The sequence below is a fragment of the Sus scrofa genome, chromosome 4 (genome assembly GCF_054392235.1).
Source record: "Sus scrofa isolate SSC_HxYL_T2T_F1_AM1 chromosome 4, Sscrofa_HxYL_maternal_Yorkshire_Landrace_v2.0, whole genome shotgun sequence".
Lineage (NCBI taxonomy): Eukaryota > Metazoa > Chordata > Mammalia > Artiodactyla > Suidae > Sus > Sus scrofa.
In genome coordinates, this window is record NC_139386.1 from 79,486,612 (window position 1) to 79,500,569 (window position 13,958).

Consider the following 13,958-nt stretch of genomic DNA (forward strand, 5'->3'; position numbering starts at 1 on the left):
ATTCGTTGCAACATGGCTGAATAATCGGAACCAAAGCTCTGGCTTAGGTATTTGTGAATTTACTGGGAGCATTTTCACTAAAAAAAAAAAAAAAATCCCATAGCCAATATGGCCATTAAACTCAAGTATTTGAGTTATTTCAAGTGCAAGCATTGGCCTCAGAAAATTTTGTGTTTCAAATAGAACACAAACTGTCAGTCTGAAAATATTTAAAAATCTAAAACTAGTTGGGTCTATTCTTGCGTCATGTAAATATAGAAATATTTAAAATAGCTTTCCAATAACAACTTCTGTTCTAACTGGAGGAGTGTCAAGACATTTTCTTAATCCACTTGCTACGGATAGAGCCCATTTTTCTGATCTGTTGCAACCTTCTAGCAGGTTCTATACAACTGGATAAAACTTGTGGATTTTGACCTCTATTTCACATACCATCATCTAGAATGATGACTCTTACCAGAAAATCTGCTGTGGATCCAAAAAAAAAAAAGATTAAAAATAAAAAAGGTATTCAGTTGGTCACGTTTCTTACCCAGCAGTTCACATATTACAAGGACATTTGTGGGAAATCCATGAAGGAAATCATTTGTTAATATTTATAGTTAGATAAGCATATCCTCTTAAGAATATATAAAGTTTCCATTTCAGTTTCAAAAATCTGAGCTTTGGGAGTAAGAGTATTTATTACAATTATATTAATTTTATATAATTAATTTTTCTGTAATTTAGATGGAAATTTAGGTTCTAACAAGGTGGAAATATGATTATAATTGTGTTCTAAAGATGCAGAATTAAAATGGTGTGATATACAATGACTACTTTTGCTACCAATTCCTTGTGGATAGAACTGAATTTTATAAATTATTTCTTCACTAATTCCCTGGAAAGTTAAGGATGACCGAGAATTGATACTTTGTTGATGAAAGTGGTGCCAAGTATCTTACAAAGAGCAAAATGTTTTGTGTGAATTGTCACACTTCCTCTCAAAGGGGCATTGTCCTGAACTGAGATCCTGTGGAGAAGGGACTGTGTTTTGTTCATTTTTATATCCTCTGCCACTGACACAAACCTACTGTGGGTAAGTGTTCCACCATCATTTCATTAAAAGGATGACTTTCTCTTCTTGTGACTTATACATTCATATTAACCCTAACGTGAAACCTCATAATTCAATAACTGTCGGTGTACTTGAATAGATGTTAGACAGATTTGCAAAGCAGCGGCATCGATAGTCACAGCTTTATTATCTGGTTACAATGGGAACAGTCACACCATTGTTCTTCCCTGTCACTGAGACATCTTTTCATGCTTTGTCAGTGCCTCGGGCGTTACAGGATCTTAGGGCACCAGGACCTCATGCTATTTTATGTGGCAATCAATGTATTCATCCCAGCATGGAACATACACATGTTTTCACGTGACAGGAAAATCGATGGAGATATTGGTTTGTAGATTAGTGGATTATTCTCCATGCTGTAGAAGCATTAAAAAGAATGGAGCAAGGAGTTCCCATTGTGGCTCAGTGGGTTAAGAACCTGACTAGTATCCAAGAGGATGTAGGTTTGTTCAATCCCTGGCCTTGCTAAGTGGATCAGGGATCCAGCATTGCCATGAGCTATGGTGTAGGTTGCAAACACAGTTTGGATCCCACGTTGCTGTGGCTCTGGTGTAGGCCGGCAGCTGTAGCTCCGATTCAACCCCTAGCCTGGGAACCATATGCTATGAGTGCGGCCATAAAAAGAAAAAAAAAAGCAAAGCAAAGAAAAAACCTGCAGAGTAAGGATATAGAAACTGCTGTGAGAGAGGCTGTGAGAAGTGTTGTTGTAGACAGCAGGACATCACAGGCTTCTTTACAAAACATCTGGCACAGGGTTGGGGGAGTGGTTTGGCCCTTTTATTTTTTTTGGTTTTAGGGCAACATCTGAGGCACACGGAAGTTCGAAGGCTAGGGCCTACATCACAGCCACAGCAACACAGAATATGAGTCACATCTGTGACCTACACCACAGCTCATGGCAATGCTGGATCCTTAACCCACTGAATGAGGCCAGGGATGGAATCTGCCTCCTCAAGGATATTAGTTGGGTTCTTAACCCGCTGAGCCACATGGGAACTCTTCATTTTGGATTTTTATTATGAGTTAAATCGAAAGTCATATGGACATTATATTATCAACAAGCAAGAGCAGAAGAAGGGAGACCAGCTCGGAGGCCAACGCACAATCAAAGCTAAGATGATAGGGAGAGGTGTTGTAAAAGAATTTCAATAAAAAATAGAGCTGGAGGATTGCAAATGGAAACTCTCATGTGCTCACACAACATAAAGACTGAGAGCCTGATTTCCTCCAAATTCCTGATTTAGACACAACTGGTAATGTTGGAATTTTCTCAAGTCCTAGGGAGTTGGTCAGGGGTTCTTTCACATCAGTGTCGGGAAATTTTGCTGCTGGTTTCCAGCCTCACGAACAAGAAATAGCCCAGGTAGGGTTGCTCTGGCAAAATAAGCTGAATTGAGCTTTGTTTGTATGACTGGACTGATTTTGTCTGCCTGGGAAATTTTCAAAGCTGGTCTCTGTTTGGTTTGGTTTTGATTTTAATAGACTCTAACTGACCCCTGCCGCCTTCTCATTCCCTGCCTATAAATACAGCCTACCCCAAACCCTCAACTGGCTCGCCTGTCACTTGCTACAGTTTTCACGCCCCAAAGGGCAATTCCTCTGCTGGTCTGTAATGAACTCACCTTTTGACAATTTTGAGCTTGCCTCATGGTACCCTTTCATTTGGGTGGACAGTCGCAATGGATGTGGGGGGGAGGAGAGACAGCTTGGAATATATTTTTTAAAACCACGAGGACAGAAGCTGATATTGGATTAGCCACGGAGGAGGGGAAGAACCAGGGATGCAAATGGAGTTTCTGGCCTGTGCAGCTGAGGAGCAAAGATGACATTCCCTGAGATGGGGGTGCCTGGGGAAGGAACTGGTTAAGGGGAAGAATCCAGAATTCTGCTTTGAAAGAGTTGCCTTTTGGAGCCTCTGTCAATGAGGCAGGTGGCTGTACAAGAGAGAACTGGGGAGGTCCAGGTATTGTTTGAGGGTAAAACCCAGGGTTTGAGTGGAGAAATAAAAAAAAAAAAAAAAAACACAAGCAAACCCTGTTTTCTCCTAGAGAGGCCGAGCAGGAGCAGTGAATGGGTAGGACGGAAATGAGACAAATTCAGGGCCCGGAAGGCCAAGAGATTGTTTCAAGAGAAAGACATGGTTCAGCTGCATCAAAAGCTGCATATCGAGAAATATCTGATTTGTAATTCAATTTGTCCACGTAAATAGTAATAGTAAGAATGATCTGGGAGTTCCCACTGTGGTGCAGTGGGTTGAGAACCTGACTACAGCAGCTTGGGTTGCTGTGGAGGTGTGAGTTCAATCCCTGGCCCAGTGCCGTGGGTTAAAGGATATGGTGTTACTGAAGCTGTTGCAGGTGCAGCTTAGATTCAATCTTTGGCCCAGAAACTTCCAAATGCAGAAGATGTGGGGAAAAAAAAAAAAAACAAAACAAAAACAAAGAAGGATCAACACCTGATTGGAATGAGGTGAAGAGAAAAGAAGAGGTAAAGAAGCAGCAGCTCATTAATGCTTTCAAAGTGGTTTTACTATAATAATAGACCGAGAAAAGTATGATTTCTAGAGTGGTATTAAGAGCCAAGAGCGCCTTTTTTAAAGTGTAGTTTTACCTGGAAGGGAGAGATTGCAGCAGTGGTGACCGTGGTGATATTACCCCATCCGCGAGCGGATTCCTGACGGTACCGGCGGGAGAGATCATCTTCACGAGTCATGACCTTGGGGAGATGAGAGAAGATGGGATCCCGGTGCAGGTTACGGGATTGGAGGGAAGAGAGAGGCTGTCAGCCAAAGAAAGTGTCCATCAGCGGAGCTGGGGATGCAGGGGTCCAAGGGCCCGGGTCCTGGAGGGATAGGAGTTTCCATGGCAGGTGCCAGAAGTCCTCTTCGGAATGCCTCTCGTTTTTAACTCAAATGACGGAGGGCCAAGGCCGCAGACTGAGCATGATGGAGGGGGCGGCTGTCTGAAGTCTGAGCGGGAGGAGGTTGTGAAATAGTTGTCTTGGAAATCGAGAAAGTGACCTGACAGGACATGCCTCATTCTCCATCTCCGAGGCTCCCCTCAGAACCCCCAACCAAGGCCACAACTCACAAGGGAGACGGCTGTGCCTCCTCTTCTCTCACCAGGGCTGCGGCTGCCTGGAGAAAGCCTCCCTCCCTTGGACCCTTCTTCCTTCCCGGTCCTGAGCCTCCCTCCCGCTCTGGAGGCGGGCATTCCAGGAACCCGCTGTCCTGTTCCCTCTTTCAGGTCAGGCTTTGCCTGTGACCCTGTTTTGAACAAAGAGACCTGAGGAGAAATCCCACTGGGGTGAGGGGGAAGGAGAAATAGGATTATTCTTGGGATTTTCAAGTTCCTGGGCCAGGGATGGAACCCGAGTGACAGCAGAGCTTAGAGCCACTGCAGTGACAGTGCTGGATCCTTAACTCTCTGCGCCACCAGGGAGCTCCATCTTGGGAATATTTTCTTCCTTGATAAGGAAGATAAGAGCATGATGCCCCAAGAGAAGCTGCTGTGCCTCCTGGCGGACTGGGGATGTGGCAGGTGCAGGTGTGGTCTGCAGGGCAGAGGGGCTGCTTCACCGCAGTGAAAAGGAAGCCAAACCTGAGCAGCGCACACACCCAGTGGAGTGCCGTGCCATGCCCTGGAATTGGTGTTACTTTCCTGTCATTAATAAACCCCTACTTTAATAGCCACTTTTAATTCCCTATTCTTTTCCTTTAAACCAGCAGACTTCCCACTGATAGAAAACTTGGCCTTGGGTAGATAAAATTAGAAAATGAGGCTACCTCCAAGGAGACCCAGAATATGCAATAACACAACCTCACAATTATATTCATTTTTTTAAATGATGAGACAGAGTAAATCAAATGGTTTAAATACTTTGAATTTTTCTGCACTATAGGAATGCAAGTTCTTTTTTTTGTCTTTTCTAGGGCCGCTCCCAAGTGCAGCATATGGAGGTTCCCAGGCTAGGGGTCGAATTGGAGCTGTAGCCACCAGCCTACGCCACAGCCACAGCAACATGGGATCCGAGCCAAGTCTGCGATCCACACCACAGCTCACGGCAACGCCGGATCCCCAACCCACTGAGCAAGGCCAGGGATCGAACCCGCAACCCCGTGGTTCCTAGTCTGATTCGTTAACTACTGCGCCACGACGGGAATTCCAGGAGTGCCAAGTTCTAATTTACTATTCAATTGTTAGGAGTTGGTCTTTAAATTTCATAGTATAGCATGCAGATCTAATATATACATATTATAAACATATATGTAATAAATAGCCCAATTCACCCAACTTATATATGTATACAGCCTATATGAAAGTCATGCTTTGAATGGAGGAGAAATATATGTCTAATAAAACCAAGCCTAAACTACTTTAAATTATGGCAGTTTTAATGACAAAAGTATTACTATTACTATGGAAATTATTATGACCAGAGATTAGTAAACTTAAGAAAATTAAAGTTGTAGGAAGAGATCTGATGATATCAAGCTGCCGTTAGAGAAAAAAATGTATTTTTCCACACTCATTTCCTACTTCCCTGAGCTGTGTCCATTGCTACTATCAAAATATCAGGGCCTTTGTGTTTTTACAGAGATTTCTTTATGTTGATGAGCCTTTCATTTTAGATGTTTAAAAAATGGTGTGGATTGTGGGGGGTGAGGAAGAAGACACTTGTTCCAGAAAAAGCAGGCACTAGAAAGAGTTTCCTGGCACACTGGACTCCTCCCCTAGCTGGCTGATGGTGAATAATAGAGCATTCTCTTCTGAACATGTTGTGATTTTCAGAGTGCTTTTTACAATCTGAAAAAATGCCTTATTATTTGCCTTTAAAGGAGTCACCTCCTTTCTGGAAAGTGATACAGAGCCCTTTTTAATTTCAAAGAGAATTACCTGCAGAGGTGGAAAGAAAGGAGTTCCCTTTGCTGCCACCTGCCCATGCCTTAGAGGCTTCAGCAGGTGAGTGCTTTGTGGCTCTATTTACTGGACTATGGCAGAAAGAATTCTCATAAATTCTATTTTAGTAAATGGCTGTTACTATGGCTATTGGCTTATTAATTGGTATTTTGTCGACTTGAACTTTATGTAGTGTCACATGAATGTCAAAAAGAATTGCCTTGCTCAGAACCCAGAGCTCATGGCTCTTCTGTCCCACTTGGCACTGAGCATCAAGGCATCTCACTGGCCCTTCCCACTTCCTTCCCCTCTGATATCCCCCTTTCACCCCTTTTCTAAGCGTCTCCTGCCCCCCTCCCCAAGGTACCAAGTTCTTCTCATTCTGTTTGGTATAGTAATTCAGCTTTTTCCAAGTCCTACACCCAAGCACTAATCAAGCCACCTGATTAAGCCTGGGAAGTATCGTCCACTAGAACCAGAATATCTCCATCTAGCAAAAGCGAGTCCTCCTTAGGCAATTGATAATATTAAATCTCCATTACATCTTTTTTTTTTTTTTTTTTTTTTTTAAGGGCCACACTCACGGCATATGGAGGCTCCCAGGCTAGGGCTTGAATGGGAGCTGTAGCTGCCAGCCTACACCACAGTCACAGCAATGCCAGATCCAAGCCACGTCTGAGACCTACACCACAGTTCATGGCAACGCCAGATCCTTAACCCACTGAGCAAGGCCAGGGATCGAACCCTCATCCTCGTGGATGCTAGTCAGATTTGTTTCTGATGAGCCATGATGGGAATTCTGTACATCTCCATTACACCTTAATTAACCTTTCCTTGCTATCTGATATTTAACTACTTTCTCTCTGAAATCCTTTCCTCTGCTCCTACCTCTCTCCTGACTTCCATCCTATGTCTTCATCCTTTTTTTCTGCCCTGTTTTACAGGTTTTTATTGCTCTGCGCATTTTTAAAAATTTTTTAATTTTTTTTTAAGGCTTTACTGGCAGCAAATGGAAGTTCCCAGACTAGGGGTCAAATTGGAGCTACAGCTGCCAGCCTACATCATAGCCACAGCAAAGCCAGGGATCAAACCTCCATCCTCATGAAGACTAGTTAGGTTCTTAACCCACTGAGACACCTCAGGAACTCCTCTGCACATTTTCATTTTTATTTACTTATTTGTCTTTTTAGGACCACATCCACGGCATATGGAGGTTCCCAGGCTAGGAGTCTAATAGGAGCTGTAGCTGCCGGCCTACACCACAGCCACAGCAACACAGGATCCAAGCTGAATCTTCGATCTACACCACAGCTCACAGCAACACGGGATCCTTAACCCACTGAGCAAGGCCAGGGATCGAACCCACAACCGTCATGGTTCCTGGTCGGATTTGTTAACCACTGAGTCACGACGGGAACTCCCTCCTCTGCACATTTTTAAAAACTTCATTCTAACCCCTCCCATCTCTTTAACTCTGGAGCAGCTTTGTCCAGTAGAGATATAACTCAAGCCACACGTGTAATTTAAAATTTTCTAGTAGCCACATTATAGAAAGTAGAAACAAAGGAAATTAATTTTAATAATACATATTATTAATCTACTGTGTCCAAATTATTATCATTCATCATATAATCAGAATAAAGTTTATTAATAACTATACTTTAGGTATTTAGAATAAAATCTTCAACATCCATGATTAATTTGTTAGAGCAGCTCACAGAACACAGGAGCTTTTTCAGGAGCTAGAAATAAAGATAGCCCTGTAGTTCTTATCACTTAGGAAATTAGAACGGTTTGATGAGCTATGTGCCAAAGAGGAAGACTAAATATATAGTTCTTATTATCAGCCACAATGTGGGAGTTCCTGTCTTGGCTCAGCAGTAATGAACCAGACTATTATCCATGAGGATACAAGTTTGATCCCTGGCCTGGCTGAATGGGTTAAGGAATCGGCATTGCTGTGAGCTGTGGTGTAGGCCCTTAAAAAGTCAAAAAATAAAAACAAAACCCACAATACCACAGTGTTCTATGTAACATGACTCAATCCATATGCTACACTTCATCGAAATATTTTATCTATCTGGATTTCATGAAATTTGCAGTTGAAAAAGTAGATTCAGGTTTTCAAACTATTTGAAACATACTTATGTTTTCCAATAAGACCCATGAGCACCCCGAATCATTATCCTTTCCTATTTCCACCCACATTGACAAAACTGTAACTGTCCAAGTTTAGCGAATTCCCTCTTAGGTCACCTAGGCTCATGTTAAGAGCCAATTCTAAAGAGTATTGCAAAAATCAAAAAGCCATTCTACATTTGCCAGTATCAACCAAGCATTTAAAACATTTTTCCTGCAGTTCTTGAAGTCAATTTCTAGACCTCTGTCAATTATAATTAAAACCCTTTGCATGTTGAGTCATGACCGAAAAATATGTAAAATCATTATTTTGATATATATTACCAAAAAAATGTCTATTTCAACATAAATTCTCATACCTGGAAGGCTAGGTCACAAGGAAGCTTTTCCTTCCTTGATGCTTCAAATTTAGGTCATTCGTACCCAGTGTGACATCAGTGAGAATATGTAAAGAACACTGAAGTTTTTCTTTGACCATTTAGCAAGCATTTCTCGTGTGGTCACTGAGCACATGAAATATGGTCAGTGCAACTGAGAGAATGAATTTTCAGTTTTATTCTATTTTAGTTCATCTAAATTTATACATCACAGTGGAAGCTACATACAATATGTTCCCATTAAACACAACTTTATTATTTTGGTAAAACTGTGTTGTACAACCATTGCAGCAGGTAAAACATCACCACAGTATGGAATTCCTATTGGGCATATTTATCATTTTGAGTCCATGTCAAAGGATGATTTGAGTCTGAATTATTTTTTTGGAAACATTGTAATGTGTTTATTTGAATATTTTATTCATGATGTAATATTGCAATGTGCTTATTTGAATATTTTATACATGGGACATATAGACACAACCTGAAAGGAATTCTCTGCACTTTATTGTCTCGGTATGGGTTTCAAAACTTTGAGAGTTCAAATATTTGGAATACTGTCTATTAATAGAAAAGGGTTGTATTTCCTTACAGGCTTTATGCATTTGATTGGCAAGGTCTGTGCTCATTCTGTACAGTCAGAACAGTATACCCTTTACTTGTCTCCATTGAAGAAGGTTAGACAGATCGTGGGTTCAAACCCTGTCTCCTCTACCTGCTGGTGCTGTGATCTTAGGTAACTGTTTAATCTCTCCAAGCCTTAATTTGCTCAGCAGTGTAATGGCAAGTGTGCTTGATGTCACATCCTGAAGCCATTGTGGAGATCAAGATGCGTACTAAGCACTTAGCACATCGGTGGTATGGTAAGGCCTTAGTGCGCCTTAGCAGCTTTCTTTTATGGATATTATGAGGAGTAAGCAAAGTGTATCCGCTAGAATATTTGATTATAAGCCCAGAAATAGATTCCGATTAATGTAAATATAAAAAGGGGGTGGGCTGAGGAGGAGATAGAATAATTGAAAGGCTGTAAAACAGCAGAGAACAGAAAGAAAGCCCAAATGAAGAAAAATAGGAAGCAGGGCAGCTCTGGGAACCCACATTTCATGAATTAGAAACAGTTTCCTCGAAGAGCCAAGATTGGAATGATTCAGCTCTGATGATTTTCCCACCCTCTGCTACTGGGTTAGAAATTCAAATTTTGAATTCTGATTCTAGAGTCTGATTGCATGGGTTTTGTGCCAAGCCCTGGGCATGGGGGGTGGGGGGTAGGATTGCAAAACTGTGGCATCTTGTTTGACAGTTACTCCAAGAATAATTTCAAGGGGGTGTGGATTATCCTTCCAAGTAAAGCTGGAGTGCTGCTATCAAAAGCAAGGAATGCTTTGCAAGTTAAAACAGCAGGTGTCCTCTGCATATAATCTTATTTTACTCAATTTTTGCTTTTGAAAATATATCCTTTATTTGTTCTTTGACACATGGATAAGCCTACAGGTAGCCAAATGTTCTACAAAATTAATCCCAGAGGCTGCTCTGCACCTAATTTTATTATAAGCACTCAATTGCATAGGCTTTGCTATATTTGTGTAAGATACAAATTATACAATTATCATCTAGTTCCTTCTTGTGAACTGAAGTAAAAGGTGTGGAAAAACTGCCTTCCAAAGGAGTGGCCTTGAGATAAGGAGTCCCAGAGTGGTTCAGCCCAGACGGAAGGTTTGCACAAAGTAACCTGTAATGTTTGAGCCTGTAGGAAAATCTGAATTAGGTAGAGAGGAGACAAGGTCCTAGATGGAAAGATCTGGCCGTTGAAGTCTGATGCGCAGCGTGAAACAAGAAAATGAGCACAAATTAGGGGTTGTGAAAACTGAGAACGAGATGGATTCGATCTGAAAGGATTGGAGTATCCAGGTATGAATTAAATCCATTAAGAGGAATATGGCAACACACTTCTTGTGTGTCTGATTCCCAAAGCATTTTCAGTGGCCAGAGACATGCTTCCAGGGATCACATCCAGAGATCCTACAATCCTCAAGAGATTTTTCACTTCTCTGATTCTAAACAGGACAGATGCTTAACCAGATGAAGCTGCTGAATCGTTTCTGTCCTTGTCTTACCCAGACTCTTTACATCTTTCATTGTGAACTGCTCTATGGTCCTTGAACCAGCATTTTCCAGATGCCAGTCTGTAGACCAGCACTGGTCTGTGACATTATCCTCACTGATCTGTAGCCAAATTTTTTTTTTTTTTTTTTGTCTTTTTGCCTTTTCTAGCGCCGCTCCTGCGGCATATGGAGGTTCCCACTCTAGGGGTCTAATCAGAGCTGTAACTGCCAGCCTGCGCCACAGCCACAGCAATGTGGGATCCGAGCCGCATCTGCAACCTACACCACAGCTCATGGCAACGCCAGATCCTTAACCCACTGAGCAAGGCCAGGGATCGAACCCACAACCTCATGGTTCCTAGTCGGATTTGTTAACCATTGTGCCACGATGGGAACTCCCCTGTAGCCCAATTTTTAAAAATAGGAAAAAAAAAAAAAAAAAAACCTGCTGCAGTAAAGTTTTCATAAAGGACTTTCTTTTATTCTAAAATCATATCCCTCTTATACATTCTGATGTTAAAATATCCTTTCTTTAATGAAATAATGGTGAAAATGGATGGTAGTTTTAAACAAAACAAAACAAACAAACAAAAAAAAGCCTTTTCTTGACCCAGTAAGTACTGGCAACTCTAGATTGCATTGGTTTCCTCTTATTTTTCTTTCTAATACAATGAAGAATGTTGATTTATGCACTAGAATTCTGGGAACTCCAGTTCTGAATGCTTCCAGGTCTCTGACCATTCACTTCCACATTGTTCTTCAGGAGAAAGTTTGCAACAGTAGCTATCAGCTTTGAGGAACAAGGCAGACCAAAGTCCAAACCCTGCAATCCCATTTCCCAGCCCTCCCACCAAGGGCAAGAAGTTTAATCTGTAGAACAACAATCGTAATAGTGGAGATTGGGTATGTTCAGGGCGGTGTGGCTGTGGACAAGCCACAGTGACAGCACCTACCTCACAATAGTGCAGTGTTCAAAAAATGTTAATTCTAATCATGATCTATCTCTGCTACTAATTTCAGGTACATTTTTTGCTTCTCAATTTATAATTACTCAGAGTTCAGACTTTAAGGATGGAGTCTTTTTAACCAAATTTCTTTATCTCGAAATACTGTCCAAACAATGAAGAGCTAGAATTTCAAAAGCTGTGTTCCTTCAACAGACTTTGAAATATTCTGGCCACGTGTCCTTCCAGAAGTGGGTCTCTGTATTTGACAAGGGCCTGGCTCTCCCACATTTTGCTGTGTCTTATTCCTGCCCAGCATGTGGTAGGAGATATTCATATATAATGTCCAGGGGTTCTAGTTGTGTTAGAGAAAGAACTGGGAAAAATATGTCTACTCCATTTTCCTGAAAACGCAAGTTGCACTATTTTTCCTTCTTTACATTTTGTTCCTTTGTCCATTCATCACTACCTAACAAAAACTTGCATTTTGTTTTATCTATTATGTCTAATAAACACCTAATTTGTACATTTACACTTCTTACTACTTTCACCGACAATTCTCTGTATTCAGAGAACACATTAAGGTAACCACTTAAATACATTCACTACCAAAAAAAAAGTATAAATTATGAAATGAAAAGCACCTTTAAAATGTACATTACCAAGTGAATGGTAATTTTCCTGTGATTTTTTTCATTGATCACCGAAGGTGCTGGAACGTCAGAATCTTTTGTCGCTGTAAAGAAAAATGGCAAAAATGGGAAGGGTCTTTTCCTCATTTTTTGAAACAACTAGATGCTTTATTCTAGGTTAGAAACCACAGATCTAACCAACTCTGTCTGAATATAGAAATAAGAGCTTAGATGCAATGACTTATTAAATTCTCCAATCACAGCAAGCTTATGATTTAAGGTTCATAAACACAGAATATTATATAACTTTTAATTACCTAATTATAGGCTTACGTGCGTTAAGCTATTGCCAGTTCAAATTTTAAAAGCCTGGCCTTATCAGACAAGCTGAAATCCAAGGTACTTCATAAACCATCCCTCTGGGTTCTTGGCTTTTTATTTCATTCTGGTCTTTCTACCTGTTCAGTTTCCCCAGGTTATAGGCCCCTTGCTGCTATTTCTAATCCTTTGAGCCTGGCTGACCATTGGTCTTTGGACTTAAGGCTGGCGGGACTTTTAAGACTGGAAGGGGCCCTCCCCTTAGACCACGTACCTGCTGACAGTCCAATGCAGCCTTGACACTTGCTCATGTGTATGAGCCATCCGGAGCCCTTAGCTTTCACCCAAGTGCTGGCTCCAGCTTCTCCCTCCAGGTCTCCCATTTGGACACAGGGAAAAACTCAGAGAGGCTTCAGTGAAATTTAATGTGGACCCTAAGCCAGAAAACCTAGCATCAAAGCAGAAGAAAGGCTGCCCATGAAAATATGGCTGTATCACCCATCCTATTCTATTCAACTTCCCTTTGCTATTTAAAAGTGAGCCCATGGCTCTAGGCCTAGGGAGAGACTTTGCCTACATAGATTGTCAATGTCATTGTTAAAATGAGGGAAATTCGAGTGGTAAGATCCAGATCTGAACGCTGGCCCCATCCATCAAGCTTACTCTGCTTATCAGCATCTTAGGGTCATTGCCTTGAAATCTTGACAAGAAACCTTCCTTACCTCACAAGCCTGCACACACTTCCTATAAAGACAAAAACCAAATCTCAAACACAAGGAGTCTGGAGCCGCAGGCAGAGACATGTGAGCGCAAATGCCAGACTGAGACAGAAAGACTAGTTACCCTGCACACAGCACTTTGCATTCAATAAGTAGGACATAGTGCTTATTACATACCACGAAGTATTCTGGGTGCTGAGGATAAAACAGAACAAAACAGACATTTCCCATGAGGAGCCTACACTTCATTGAAGTAGTCAGATAATTATCCAGCGACAAATATAACACAGAGCATAATTACAGCAGTGATAAGTGCTAAAAAGATAACTGAGTAAGGATCAGAGGATGGGAGTGCCTGTCTTGGCACAGGGGAAACAAACCCGACTAGTATCCCTAAGGATGTGGGTTTGATCCCCAGCCTCGATCAGTGGGTCAGGGATCCAGCACTGCTGTGAGCTGTAGTGTAGGTCACAGATGAGGCTCGGATCTGGCATTTCTGTGATTTCTGTGGCTGTGGGGTAGGCCAGTGGCTGCAGCTCTGATTCGATCCCTAGCCTGGGAACCTCCATATGCCACCAGTGCGGCCCTAAAAAGCAAAAAAAAAAGTCAGAGGATGGTGGTAATGGAGCCACTTTGAGTAAACTTATCATATTCAGAGGATAGCCTCGGAGGAAAGCAGTAATTGGAGAAGGTGCCTCTTTAGAGTTGGGAA

At 41.7% G+C, this 13,958-nt stretch overlaps 1 long non-coding RNA gene across 1 annotated transcript; it reads right to left on the reverse strand.

The window, feature by feature from the left end:
• Nucleotides 1-11,092: 11,092 nt before the first annotated feature.
• On the reverse strand, nucleotides 11,093-12,903 carry LOC146403885 (uncharacterized). Its single transcript, XR_014843808.1, has 2 exons — nucleotides 12,802-12,903; nucleotides 11,093-12,313 (listed from the first exon to the last, which is right to left on the reverse strand). It is a non-coding gene; the product is annotated as an uncharacterized LOC146403885 (long non-coding RNA).
• Between the last annotated feature and the right edge of the window lie 1,055 nt (nucleotides 12,904-13,958).